General features: G+C 39.8%; 1 protein-coding gene across 1 annotated transcript in view; it reads right to left on the minus strand.

The window, feature by feature from the left end:
• fibcd1b (fibrinogen C domain containing 1b) overlaps positions 1 to 15912 on the minus strand; it is a 121171-nt gene that overhangs the window by 95899 nt on the left and 9360 nt on the right. The gene's annotated exons all lie outside the window — the stretch shown is intronic.

Consider the following 15912-nt stretch of genomic DNA (forward strand, 5'->3'; position numbering starts at 1 on the left):
ACTAATACATACTAATATATGTTAATATGTTTATGTTTATATGTAATTACTTGTGCCATTCTATTTGCACAGTATACATTCAAATTTTATTTTTCAATTTCACTTTCGAATAGTGATTTTTTTTTTCAACTGCCCATGGCACACACACAAAAAACGCTACTGCCCATAAGAGTTGACAGTCAGTGGGAGAAACCTCGATTGAGTATAAATAACTCACCTACTCATTTGTACTTTAACACATTTACATTGTGTTAAAATGTATATGTAGGTAATGAACATTCGTAGCCTTATTTAGAATTTTCTTCACACAAAAGCAAAGGTGGAAAATAACAAGGGAACAGAAAATGTGTCTTGTTTTTTTAAAAGTAGAGTTCTGTGAAGCTGACTCACTTTGGCCGTTCTTTATGAAACAAAGTCGGTTCACAAACCATTTCAAACCAATACCAAAGCCATACTTCAGTTGCAAGGCTTTTAAAATAAATGCTACAATTTTTTGCACACATACACACACAGTCATTACTGTCAATAATGGCTCAGAAGAGTGAATGTTTTTGCTCAGTGAGGGTAGTTTGATTAGAGGAGTAATCATTGGTGCGGGCACCGGAGCACGTGTGATTACTCACCCCTGTGATTTGCACAAAGAATGTGCAGTGTTGGGTGGAGGTTTCTGTGATGACAAACAAGGTGCCTGCTGGAGATGGAGTTTGTTGTCAGCAGGTGTGACATCAGTCACCATCCTGAGCCTATCAGTGAGGTCCGCCAAGCTCTGAGATTTTAACCATTTGGGTTCATGACTGATCGACAACATGAGATGGATGAAGGGTGAGGAGGGTTAGGAAATGTCGTGCAGCAACTGTGGATTAACACATATCTGAGTGTTGAGCTGCTCAAAGGTCACTGGTCACTGTTGTTTGATTCTCCTCTTCAGATCAACGCTCTCAGGGAGAAGTGACAAATGTGGGACAGTGAAGTACATACAGTACAGGCAGCTTACAGTGTATATCAACAGTGTGCATTAAGGTGGGATGAGCCAGAGTGATGAAGAAAATGAAGAAGTCGGTGAAGAGTTAAAATTTGTTAAAGGAGTCAAATGTGTTGAAGTATAATGTATATATGTTTTTTAGTAATATATAATATAATAATACTTACTATATTGTCATTAAACCTCAATGTGATTATTAAAGAAATGAGTTTTTGTGATGATGATATGATTCTAGTGCTCTAGTTGTTTGTCAAATTAAAACTGACATTAGTCCCATAAAGACTTTGGCTCCATTTCCATGTCTCGTTAATCTCTTTTCTTGTGCAACTAGTTCTTGTAATTAATGTGTCAGCCTAACTCAAGTGGTCCAAAACGGCACAATAAATGTCAATTATGACTGAAAAAAAACCTAAAATGGAACATTTCTGTAATCACTGCAGTTTAAAACCACTTGGTTTGGCTTCCTCTACGCCAGTGGTTCTCAAACTGTGGTACACGTACCACCAGTGGTACACGAGCGCAAGAGTATCGAGGCTCCATACATGACATTAACACAATGAGGCACTGTAACAACCCTCAGCTCAGGTAAACAATAATCTTTGGTGCTGCATTTGATTCGATTCCGATCAAATCAGACATGTTTGCAACATGTTTTTTTTCTAACAGCAATTTGTTTTGAGCCCCGTAAGAAGGAAACACACTACTTATTTTACAGAGATTTGTAAGCATTATTATAACTGGGCCATAGATCATAGAAAAAAAAGGCATATTGACTTGTGGAAATGCAAGTTTGACATAAAAACGTCTTTTTACTGCATGCCCTGAGGTCAAGGTTCTTATTTGCAGAAAAGCCAAACGCTGCAAAAATTGCACTTTTTCTGACAAACTGCAGGAGCGCTCAATTGAGCCCTTTTTTTCTTCGGGCTTTTTGACAAAATATGGTAATCATGCATTGAATGAGACTGACTGGAAAATCAAACAGAAAAGCCACTGTGCTGTGTGAATGTCAAAGGAAGAATAAGAAGTGTCCCAGGAGGAGCTGCTTTATCTCCAGACATGGCAGGCCCCTTTTCTGGGTTTGCTGTTTCTCATGTCCTGATATTTAAATAGGCATTTGTATTCCTGTCCTGGGTTGGTCAACCTCTGCACTCGCTCCAATTATACTGTCTGCCCTCTTGGCTCAGAGAGTGTGTGTGTGTGTGTGTTTTAATTTTCATGCCTGAGTTGCAAGCAGGACAAAAGCACAGAACTGTGAAGAACCAACAGGGTGAACTGGCCTTCCCAAAATGCCAAGTCTATAATTTGCAAAATGGCAGCATAACAAAAAACAAAGACAAGAAAATGAGAAAGGAAACAAACTCAAGATGGGTGAAATGAGAGAAAATTGAGAAGGATGTGAGTTCAATTGTGGGCACATATAAAACACAGCAGGATGGCAATTACTTGGACAAGGTCATGTAAAAAACAAAAAAAACCATCATCGTCAGGAAACACACATACACACTGCAGATCTACCACACTGGCAGGTGTGTACACGTGTAACAGTGCAACCCATCCAAATACACAGCGAATAAGGGAAAACATAATCAAAGTGTCAGTCCCTATACTCTCATCCAAAGAATTCAGTAAAAAATCAATAGATGGTACGAACCGAGGCTGTGCAGGCCCGGGAACAAATCTTGGTTTTTTAATAATGTATAATGATAGTCTTTCTCCAGCAGAGGGTTTGTGCTCCCCTCTCTGAAGTGTGAAGTCAAAGGCAGTGATGAATCTCTTGCATCTCTATAAAATTACCCTCTGCAATGGGGATGCTGCCTTCTATTTTATTATTATTATTATATTATTATTATTTAACGGTATCTTCATCCCTGTGAAGGAACAAGATAGAGAAGTAGAGAATGAATGGAGAGTCAAACTCAAGGCCCTCAAGCCGAATGAGGCCCGCAACATTCACTCTGTATGGCCAACAGGATCCAACAGGAGAATTTAATTGGATTAAAATAAAGACTATGATCCTTCAGAGATAAGCAGCACCAACTCATCAACTTCACCCTAAACCTGATTCATATAGTTTTAACACAATTTGAAACTCACAGTGTGAGTCTTTGCAACACACAGGTTGCTGCAGTTCCTCTGGGTCTTGAACCCAGGACCTTCTGTGTGTAAGGCAGGTGTGATATCCATACACTATGGAAACAACCAAAAACCCTTGTGTGAACAGCAGATCTGCTGTATCACGCTGCCCAACGGGAGGCGTCAAGTAAGTGGTTCCTCTGGGACTCGAACCCAGAACCTTCTGCTTGTAAGGCAGGTGTGATAAGTGCTACACTATGGAAGCTCATTTTTAACATGACAGTTCAGACCAGGTAAGGAATGTGTCTTAACCTGGCAACTGAAAAGTATTTTTTATTACACATATGTACAACGTACGTGTTTGTACGTTCTGGAGTAGTTCCCAGTTATAACCATCTGAGGGCAACCTTTTTGCTGCTGCGGCCCTGTGGCGACGCCTCCGCAGTAGACTAATGATGAACTTTACAGTAATGCAATAATCTGTCAGCTAGTACGACAGACGAACCAGGTGGTCATGTGACGCATCCACATGGTGGCTGAGCTGCAATCACTGCTCCACTGAGGTGGTCATAAAGCTACAGCCTGCAGCATTGGTGTTCAAAATGGCTGTATATAAAATGACGACATGCTGAGAATAGTAGTTAAGTTGTATGACGATATTTATTCATATTTAGATAAAATCATAAAGATGTTAAGACCCCCCCCAAAACTGTTATTTTCCTCTCTTTAGGGGGGCCCTGTCCCTGTAATTGGAACTATGCATCTCTGTCCCTGGCTGCTCTGCTAACTCCCCAAACTCAGCCTGGGGTTGGCCATGGGCGTGGGACATGATGGAGGTCACGGATACAGTACATCCTATGCAGATCTCTTGGATCTGTGTAAGAATATCCTCCCTGTGGGGGGAACACACCACGTCTAACACACACACACACACGCTCTGCACCAAGTTGGTGGAGATGTCATTTAGTAATGAGGATAATTATCCTTAAATCAAACAGAGAGTCTAACACAGCGCTGACGCTGACGATCACAGGAGTGACTGGGACGATGATGAGCTTGAAAATACGGTGGGCGTTCCAACACTACAATCCCAGTCTTCTATAATGCCTTTTTATGACCGACTACAAGCTGTACTCATTGTCCGTGATAGGCGCAGTATTTATATAATGGGTACTTCTACTGTACTTCTCAACCCTCTGATGCCTCAGTGAGTCAGGTGTTACATTTTTGGCCTTGATGCTTTCGTGTCCATTCCAGTTCTGGCAGCTGTTTTATGACTCATTACACCATCGTTGGCTTTCACACTCGTTACAGCGGTGCTGCTGATTGGCCGACGGTGATGCCGTCTCAATAAGCTACACGGCTGTGTTTGTTGAACGGTTTGTAATTATCCGTAAGCCCCCCCCCTCCCCCCGGGCGTGGCTCCTGGCCACATCTGCAGGCATGAGCTGCTATTCACATCCATGAACGTGTCATTCTGGAGATGGAAATATTTACTTTTAATAGAAGAAATAATGTGCAAGAAAAAAGGAGACGCAGTAGAAGAAAAGAAGGGTGAGCTCATGTACTTTGCTACTTCGAAGAAGTGTGATAATTAAAGAGCTGAGGTTTGGTGTAAAGTTCAGTATTTTTGCACATTGTGGTTAAAGTGCAATTTCTACTTCGTTAGGAAACTGGGAATTAAACAGGCAGGCAGAGAATCCAAAAATACTCGCTCCTGTAATGTCTACATTACACAAAGACCGTTTACCCCCCGCTGTGATGCTCTCGTACCTGTGGTGCAGCCTCACCAATGTGACTTAATTAATTTCCATTAAACTGCTGCAATGTTTCAAAGCACAGGAGACTTCTTAACTTACTACAGTAACAGTACGTAGCTCTTTTTTATTCTAATAGCAGGGAGAGATGTTCTGTAGTCTCATTATTTCTCTTTTTGATCTCACTTGTAGGTTTTGTTGTAAGTTCTTGAAGTTGTTCTTGTTTTTTGGTTTTTTTCCAAATAAAAGTTTAAATGCACCACAGAAAAAGCAGGCGCGGGGTTTACTGTACCCAGCACAGCTAACAAGACAGGCCCAGGCCATTATCTGTAGAACAACACAGCTCTTCTCTGTAAAGGCACATTAGACACATAGAAAAAAAAACCACACAGCTCTTCTCTGTAAAGGCACATTTTAAAAAATAGAAAAAAAAAACATTTTAAATCATTTGACAAAAAAAGTATGTTGAGCAATATGTGTATTGCATAATATTTTTGTTATCGTTTCTACATCTACGTGGTCAAAAATGTTTTACCTCACAGTGAATTAATGAATGAATAACAAAAACAACTCTCTCAAATCTATGTCTGTACATATAACTCATTTATGTCTAGACATTCCTCATGAATTCTTTGTAGAATTCCAGGTGGTGTCTTTCAACGCCAAGTCACAAGTCCTAGCCTCGTCTGAGGACTGAAATCCAATACCTTTGAAATGTTTCAGAAAAGTTTCGGAAAAGAAAAAAGATCGCACAGAGCTAGAAAACAACATTTAGACTGTATTTTTTTCCCTTCAAGAACTGGAACATCTTTGCTTTCAATTCATTTAAAAGGGTTTAAAAAAATGATCACACAAAACATGACATATCTGTCATAAAAATATCTTATATAATCCTCTTAAGACTAAAATCAAGTTTCTAGAATGTCTTCTTTCAGTTTGGGAAAAGAAAAACAGCGGTTTCCATTCAAGTTTGGATGAAGAAATCTATATTTCCTTTGCTTTTAAATTGTTCATTTTTGAACTTTAAAAATCCAAGTATTGCAACGCAGCTCAATATCTGACTGATAAAACCTGTCAAAGCCGTTGGAGGAGCCTGAGGGTCACGTCTAAATTTTGGATTTATTATTAAGTATCATTACAGACAAAGTTACAGTTCTGATGACATTCACAGCCTCTGTCCTGTTTGTGGGGAGAAAAATCCCAAAAGATTCAGTCTGAATTCAAAACCAACCCCAGTTCGATAACGTTTGCCAGCGCGGCGTTCAACAGCATCAGGCATTGACAGGATTGTAATCACGTTCTTTGTGCCTCAAGATCCATCTACTCCTTATTACACCGAGGAAATCTCGTGCTTTTCTGCAGCTCGCCTTCTGCCGCCAACAAACAGACCTCAAATTACAGCAGAGAAATGTGACGTGCAGATAATTTGCATTTATAGCATGCAACCTTCATTTAAAGGATCGTGATCATTTCATGGAACCACAAAGTGCGACCACGGAGCTTTTAAAAATAAGATCAATAAGAAGGTATGAGGGAGGCAGGCTCTCCTGTGGAGTTATAAAGTAATGTGTTGGGAAAAAAACAGAGACAGGAGATGCAATTCCTCTACATTATTCAGACATTGCCTGTGTACTTTCAGGTGAAACCAAAGAGTCAGGAATAGAAAGAAAATGATATGCAATATTCATTATATCACAGACTGGCTGTCTGAAATATTGCAGCTATCTGAGTTGACAGCTGAGTGGCCACGACAGATGTCAACCTAGTAAATCCATTCCTGAAGGGTAAAGTAACAAGGATACGCAATGGGAAAAAAGACGTGTTGGTAGAGTAGTCATGAATGAAAGTCACTCCTGCCTTTTTATCTTTGTGTATATGGAATGCAAATACGCACAAATACTGTATTTTTATCTTTGTGTATATGGAATGCAATTACGCACAAATGCTGTAAGTACGTAATTTCTGGACAATAAGTCGCTCCGTAGTATAAATCGCACCAGTGCCCTCTAGTGGCTATAAGGGTGAAAATAAAAAACATGAAATTATTTATTTTAATATATAAGTCGCACCTGAGTATAAGTCGCAAACCCAGCGAAAGGATGAAAAAAAAACTCCGACTTAAAGTCCGGAAAATATGGTAGCTATGGTATGAAGGCCCAAGGAAGAGTCTTGGTCTTTCTACAACACTCTGCATGTGTCAGCAGTTTATAGTTATTCTACTCTGTTTCATCTAAAGTATTAGTACTGATTCCCAAATATTTCTCTTTCTCTCTAAAATAACACATATTCCAATGTTATCGTTGTTTCTTTTAGTGAGTAAATACATTTTTATGATGTTACAACTAGACTCAATGTCTTCAAAATGTATAATACCAATACACAAAATATTCAGACTTCAGGTAACGCCCACCTTTCACACCTCAAGGAGGCAGTCTGGTCAACTTGTCTTGTTTACAAGTAAGTTTTTTATAAACTTCCACAGTGTAGTCAGTATGCGTGCATTTCTGTGCAACACAATTCATAGATATACTTTAAAGCATTAACAATGGATAAACAGACTAATTCAATTCAAGAGTGAAAAAGATGAATATAAACTAGGAACATTTCAAGGCTATCACCACAGGGGGGAAAACATAATTAGAAAAAATGCCAAGATAATGAGTAGATCAAGTGATTGTTATTCACCTCTGCAGGGTAGATCCATAAAAGTCCACCGAGAGATATTGATGTTTGAGATAATTTCATATCAACTGTATATTATCTGACTACAAACAATAAACAAATCAATCTAATAGTAACTAATAATTAGGGACTTAGCAAGCAATGTTTTTTAAAATATTCTATTTATTGAAACACCTTACTTTTTCTAGTTTTGCTTGGATGTATTGTGAAATAAAAAAGAAAAAAACACAAAAGAAACAGAAATTTAAAACTAGCTCGGTGCCAGCTACTGGCTGTCCTCCAATTAACACTTCTGTTTGGGTTAATTTCTCGTCATGCCCCTATGATTCCCAGCTGTTGAGGATTCTTGTTGCACTGACTAAAACAATAAACAACACTACATCATAGAATTTACACAGTGTTACTCTGTGTTACTGTCTGTCCTTCTCCCTCTCTGATACTCAATGATACACAGCGGCAGTTCATCATGGTTTGAAGTGTATGCACATGCTATTATTTTAAGTCCACAGGCTACGACTACTCCAAAGGTTGGTCTGAGGCAAAATTAAACCACAACCTTTTAATGACTAATCCATTCCTGGAGAACAATGTAAATCAATGCAAATATTTAGTTTGAATTTTTAACTTCGGTGAGTGCTGACACACAATTTCGTAAAGTTGCTGATGTGCAAAAACTCCCGACGCAGCTGACCTTTCATCAGCCAGTTGGCCACCAAGTAAAATGGATCAATGGTGGTCTTAGCGTCATAACATCAGCCCCCGTTGACTCTTTAACAATAGTCAATAGATCATAGTTTTGGGCAAATAAAACTAAATGTCTTCTTTTAATTAAACACGTGATGTCACTGTAATTAATGCAGGTTGTGTAACGCTAGGCAGCCAATAGGCTCTTATCAGTAGCTTACAAATAATTTATTATTTATGAGGAGGAAGAAATAGATTATGGCACAGTTTTCTGTTTCTTTGACTCTCATGACTTGTGTCGCAATGTACCCTATTTTTTGCAGACTATAAGTCGCTCTGGAGCATAAGTTGCACCAGACAAAAAATGCATAATAAACATGGAAAAAAACATATATAAGTCGTTACGGAGTACATACAAGTCGCACCAGTGCCCTCTAGCGGCTGTCAGTGTGAAATTAACGAACATGTGAGTTGCACCTGAGTATAAGTGGCAAACACAGCCAAAGGATGAAAAAGGTTGTGAGTTGTGACAATAATCACTTCTGGGTGTATTTAAAATGTGCAGTGTGACTGTGAGAGAAGACAGTGTTACTGGACTTCAATAAACAGGACACACATAGTCCAATCAAATGGTTTATAGTGACAACAAAGGTAAATGAGATGAGACAGAAAGGACTTCAGGTGTTCAGGCTACGCAAACATAATCTTAAAAAACGAGCGTCTTATTTTATGTCGTTTTAAACAGTTTAAACCTTCAGTACAGCAAAGTTTGGAAAAGAAAAGGAACATGTACGTCTTTTCAGACTTTGTATCTTATTTGAAATGAAAAAACAACTTATTTTAATCTTAGATCTAGTCTTTTTGTAAACTGTCACTTACAATAAATCCATTATCTTGTTTCTGTATAAATACAACATATGAATGTGGCAGGGAATGGCAGAAAACACTGTGATTTATTTTCCTCGACAAAGCCGACAGCTTTGACAAGTTTGATCATTACATCATTTATCAAGTGTTGAGCTTTGGTATGTTTCAATCAATGATTTTTTTTTTTTAAATCCTAAAACTTTAAATAACTTGACCACATACCGGCTTAACATTTTGGAAGTTGTGCAATTGGTTTAGAAATTGCTCACTTCTTAGACAAGGCAAAGACGCTGACTGTCACCCGGTGCCAAATACCTTTCCCCAAATATTACACAGAAGAAAAGTTCAGATGGAAACACCACTTGCAAAAGTATTTAGACTTAAATTTCAATTTAAAAGTGGATGTAGAGAACCAGGTGCCTATTCTCAACATCACCCCATATTTTCAGGCTAGAAAATGAGCTGCATTACAGGTGAGGCTGCCTCGCAAAAGTTATTTGCAAACACTTGGGGGGGTGGGGGGGGGTTCACCAAAGGACCTCAACATTAAAATACAATAATGTTCAGATGTTTGAGCCACGTTTGGGAAAAGATGATTAGACACAACTAATCATGATTGATCAACATTCTACATGGTGTTATTTATTTTTGCTGTGACTTCTTCTTCTTTCTTTAGCTTTTCAGTACTGTACAGTAAAGGAGTACTACTGTGTATTGGATGATCTAAAAATACCCCTTTCAGTAGTTGTATTCTTTGTGGTTCCAAAGATGATGCTGGACATCAATAAAAACACATCTTTTTTTGAGTGATGTCTTTGTGTTGACTTGATGAATGAGCTTCCATTATTTACCATCCCTGTAGTATCGCTTGTCTCTATAAGACGTCAACGTTGACACTGTGTCGACTTAATGCTCGGATGTGTTCGCTCATAATTAACGTTGTTTATCCACCATCGGTGGCAGCGGGAGCATCACAGGGATTTGTTTGTTTGATTGTTTGTTTCTTTGTTTTGTTTTGTTGAATGCACAGGGACCACTTCATAAAAAACAGCCAGAGAATGATTAAAGTTTAACCACAGTAGAAGTTTCTTCTTCCGGGCATTAGACTCTTCTGTTAGTCATTGAAGTGCAGTGATAAGAATAAAACTACTGATTGTAGACAGCGATGAACTACAGTTAAAAATCAAAGCTTCAATCTGTGTGTGTGTGTGTGTGTGTCACTGGCATGTGCACACTCTATAATACCACCATCTTCATTATGATGCATCCTCTGGCTAATGGTGCCCAAAATCAATGCTAGAGACAGAATGCCTTAATCCCTGTGCACACAGATTTACTCAGAGTGAGGGGCTGAATGCCAAGCTGTGTCCTGCTCTCCTCTTCCTTTGTAAGCACTACCTTTTCCATGGTGGGAAACAAAGGTTAAAAAACAAAAAGGGCAAACCCTGCTGACTGGGCACAGTCAACTAAACATCTTACAAGCTTAGAAAAAAGTAAACATACAAAAAAAAAAAGAAAAAAAAAGAGCAACCGAACAACCAGTTGGTAAAGTTGGTCAGAGAAAATGTACTATTTTATGGTTTAGGGTGGTGATCGTAAACTAGCGGCCCTGAATTTCACAGTAAGATGACTGTTTTGATCCACACTGGTAACTGGGAAATGGAGTTAAAATGTTTTTCTTCAGGTATTTTATGGCTTTTATTCTGAGGGTTCAAAATCCTTCATGTAAAATTCACTACAGGTGTGAATGTCATGGACTGGTGAAGTGCTAGGATTGGCTGGAGCTGCCCTATGACTATAAACATGATTAAACTAGAGCAGGGCTATCAAACTCATGTTGGTTCAGGGGCCACATACAGCCTGATTATATAGCTGTCAAGTGGGCTGGACCAGTACAACCATAACATGATTATCTATAAATAACAATGAGTCCATATTATGTGTTTCCCCTTTCCATGCAAACAAGTACAAATATATTAGACAATATATACTGGAATATTTGACAAAACATCACTAATATGAAGTGTTCAACATTCATCAAGCGGGCCATATTGAACCCCCTAGCGAGTCAGTTTTGGCCCGTGGGCCTTATGTTTGTCACCTCTGCTGGCGAGAATGTCACCCAACATCAGTTAAACATCACACTATCATACTTTAAATATGTCATATTAAATTATTGCTGTGAACACATTCAGAGAACAGTGCGGGGGGGGGGGGGGTGAGTATGGTGGGGGTTCTGCAGTGACCTGAATGTGTGACTAAGGACCAGCTGCCACCAATAACCACTGTTCAGTTTCTACAAGGGTTCAGTTGGTGCAGTTAGTGGGCCAAGTGAGACATTAGGTTAAAATAATGATGTGGTCAATAAATGTAGAATTTTAGAGTTGTTCAGAGCAACTTACTCAACTTACTCACTTGTAATTTTTTTTTAATTGCAGGAGCGTACACAGTTGATCCTTGCCTTGGAGTACCATTAGGAGTTATGTAACTTCTGTATGGAGGGAGAGACAGCTCTAAAGGGAGAACTGAGAACGAGAGTACGTGTTATTTTATTTTGGGGAGAGATGTAGGAAATTTACTGATCCTGTCGAATTTGAGCACTTTTTATATTGTAGTATTTTTGTACAAGTACTACTATTTAAATACACTTATGTACAATCAGACAAAAACACATTAAACCATTAGTCTTACATCTGCAACTGCTTCACCCTCAAAGTCAGGGAGAACAGTGAACAGTGAACACGTTCCCTACAGAAACATCATCAGTTACCGTTAGGGATCAGACTCTTCTTGCTGTAAGGCAGGAGCGTCAACCATACCACCGTGTGGCTCATTGTACACTCTGCTGCAGCACCATTCATCTAACACATGAAACAAAACAACACAGCCAGGATGATAGTAATTATTCCTGGTAAAATCACCTTCCTTTGACTTAATCAATCTTTCAGTGCAGCATAATGGCGTGCCTGTCTCTATTTGTATTTAGTGGCATGGCTGCCTCATTACTCCAAAGTCACTTGTATCAGTGACGAATTGTACTACGGTAATAGGCGCCTGATGTCGTATTGGCGGGAAGTTTTTTCATTAGTGAAGCACCGTCAGAGGCAGAATTAGAAAGTGATTGGTTTTTTTCTCAGTAGTGAGACCTGCTATGATGTCTGGTTTAGAGACAGTGTCTCTGTCTAAAAGACGATAGACAAATAGACTTTTTTTTTTAATGTGAGACGGAGATGTCTTGTCTGGAACAAAGGACTGTTTGAAAACAGATTTGACCAAGGGGACACGGTAGCACCGCCCGTCTTCAGAAGCTGAAACTGGTCAGAAAGTGAATGAAATATAAAACAGCAGTGATGTGATCCTTGATGTGCATCCTTGATGTGCAGTTTTACCGACTGCTTTTCTTTTTCTTCTAACAAGGAACGTAGAACGGCGTCTATGTGATGTGCACCACATAAATAAAATAAAGCAAACTGCGTCCTTACTGTGAACTGTGTGGTTGTGTCTCAAACATACACCGTCTTCGTCTCTGCTACTTTTGCACGACGAGCATCAAGGCCATAATCGCATCATCAAACCAAAGGGGCGAGAACAGACAGAGTCAGAAAACAATCTAGTACCCAAACAAAGAGTCCAGTAAATAAAACAGTCTGCCTCACCAAACGAGCCGCCTCAGGATGGTGGAAATCAATTAAGACCAGGGTGTGCTGGCTGTTTTAGACGAGGTCGGCTGTTTCCTCCCGATAAGAACATTTCTATGCTTGATTTGGTAATGCCAAACCAAGATTATCGCCTGGCAGGGGCAGCAGTAGGCCTTACTCATTAAGTGGTGGGTTATTGCCAGTCCTTAACACCAGAGCCAAGGTTTTAGTGCATTGTAATGGGTGCTGAGTAAACACAGTAACAAGCAGGAAATCTTGGCTGGCTTTAGGTTGGCAAAAACACAATGTCTGTTTTATAGGGTTACATTTGTTAATTCCTTTTTTTTTTTTTTTTTTTTACAGCAGAGTACTTCATCTGAAGTGCTGTAGCAGGGCGTTAAGTTGTGCTGCATCGAAGGTATGTAGTCTTACCAAAGAATGGAAGGAGGCATCCATTTATCACTGCAGTGAATGAGAGACTGTTCATTATGTTGGCTTCCCTGTTTCTCTTCATATTGTTTCCATTTAAATGATTTGTGGGATTTGGGGATTTTTTTTCTTCTTTTTTTTTGTCCCTGGTGCATCAGGGATTGTCTGAACCTGCAGATCACAGACGAACTGTTTTGCACACTGGCTGTTTGGTCTTGGCCGGAGATGTTACTTTGTCTTAGGGGAGGGTAAAAATATCAATTCATCAATGCATTGCAATTTTTTTCCTTCCAATTCCATATTGATTTAGCAATCCTCTGAATCGATTCAAGCTGCTGGCCAGTGGGGGGCGCTTTTTATTGTGCTGATGCTTTATTTTCAGATGGTTTATTGCTCAAGAATGCGATGAGTTATATCATTGGAGTTCATATGGGCATGAAACCAAATAAATAATTATTAGAAGAAATTATAAAAGAATTATCTGGGTGTTCTCACAGCGATAGAGGCGGAAAAATATCTTGGAGTGCTTGTATCGAGCAGCTTGATCAGTTTTTGGACCTTTTGATTGTCCCAGTCCTCGCGGTGCATCACAGTAGTAAAACAAGCTGCAGAAAGTCTCACAAATTTACCACAAATTTAAATTAATTTTTTAAGTCCCACCTCCTGGCTAACTTCAGCCCATGTCTCTTCTGTTTTTATTCCAGTCCTAATAAAATGTTGCAGTGGTGTTGATGATGACGACAGTGTCATTTTTGGTGACTTTTTGTTAAATACAGATTTTATTTCCCGTTAGGCCTGAAATATCCCCATGTTAATGAGAAGAAAATAAAACTGTCTCTGTTTTCCTGCCTGGTGTCTTGACTGTGGTTTGGGTCGAGCTTGACTCACACACTGCACTGTTTCCCACAGAGCTGTGCCACCTATATAACACTGCCTCCCAGTTCACTGCATGTATTAAAGCTCAACCTAAAGAAGTGTCAGTGAGAGTACACAGTATAGGCCAGTACTCGTACTCGTAATGGTTTGTAAAAAGTTTAGGGCGCCATCAATTTCCACATACGGACAATGCTGCACCCAGGAACCATGGCTGGGATTTACACCGAAAACCATCCAGTCATTAGCCTGATTTCCCAATGACTGGTCCACAACAAATTGATGGATAGCACTTTTATACCTTATGTTTTATATAAGGTAACACATAAAGTTTAGTTGGTCTTGGTGTGCTGTAAAGCATTGTTTCCCAAAGACTGGGTTGCAACCCTCAGGTTGGTCGCAAAAGATTTCTTTGGTGTCGTCTCGCATCATGTTACCCAGGAGTGTACGAATAATGTCTATTGACTTTGGTCGTGAAAAACTGTGACTTTTAAAATATGGGTCCCCAGAAAAAAAGTTTAGAGCAGCAGAAACACTGCTGTAAAACATGTTTTTAAATAAGAGTAAAAACACAAAGTACATTTCAATACAGGCCAAAGGCAACAATCCTGGAAAAAATTAAATGATTCCCAAAATAAAAAACAAACAAATGATGAAGAAAACAACATTTCTTCACCATTCCTGTTTTGCCCTTGAACATACAATACTAGCTGAAATTTTAACAACCCAACTGTAGCACCTCAGGTCCCACAAAAGAAAAAGCCCCGTCTTGTGTAACTGGTATGTGCAGCATTGTGCAGAACCACTGGGACCCAGAGTAAATGCAACCTGACAGTGTGGAAAAAAGGGAGAGAAAAGGCTCTTTTGATCCCTTATTCATCTCCTCCCTGTCACTGATAAGGCTGCTGGTGCTGGACGATGGAAGGATGATTTTCCCCAGGGAGAACAAGACACTATACTACAGTGTCACCAAACAGACTCAGGGAGGCAGAGACAAGCGCACAGAGCATGGAGGGAGAAATCGAAGAATGATGCTAAATATGAACGATTAGAAGAGTGTTTTTGTGAAGCAACAGAGCACAGACGGAGAGGAAGGGGTGAGGGGTATCTGCAAGGGCTTCTTCGTACTTTATCTAAAGCTCAGGAAACAAATGCTCTATAGCTTAAATTTGACACTAATGGTGGTTTCTTGTTTAATTTCCTCCATCCCGTTGGATGCTTTAGAGTGTTTAATGTGCAAAAACTGACTTCTGTGAATGAATGAATGAATGAATGAATGAATGAATGAATGAATGAATGAATGAATGAATGGAGTGGGAGAAACAGGAGAGCCTGTGTGTACGCACAGAGGAGAGGAAAACAAGGGGAGAGGAAAAGAGAGATGTGCAGAGACATGGCTGCTCACTCAGGCATAATTCCATTACATTTGGTGGCTGCTGTGAAGAAGAGCCATTAGAGGTGTAATCAGAATGGATGGGTGCGGCTGAGGGCAGACGAAGAGTCATGGCACATACACATCCGATGCCGTGTGACTGAGCCGTGGTCTGTGACCTAATGACCCTCGGCAGAGAGAAAGTGCGAGAGAATGAAGTGACAGCAGTCATGATACCTGGGCAGGAGCCCTAATGCAGGGACTGATCAGGCAGGAAGGCATGGCTCGCTGACTTTAATGTAAAAAAGGTGAACGCAAGCAGGGCAAAACGGCAGAGAGCTGCTCAGCAGGAGTGGAGGGTCTGTGATGGTTATGTGGAGATGTACAGTTGATCATGGTGGAGCAATGGAGAGTAAAAGAAAGGGAAAAAGGGAAACACATCCATCCTTAACTTCCACAAAGATGGAATCTATCCACCCATCCATCCATCCACATGTTTTACAAACAGGAAGAGAGCGACATATCATCACTGACTGGATCATCCATCCATCCATC

This window comes from Cynoglossus semilaevis, chromosome 14 (assembly GCF_000523025.1).
Source record: "Cynoglossus semilaevis isolate Cse_v1.0 chromosome 14, Cse_v1.0, whole genome shotgun sequence".
NCBI lineage: Eukaryota > Metazoa > Chordata > Actinopteri > Pleuronectiformes > Cynoglossidae > Cynoglossus > Cynoglossus semilaevis.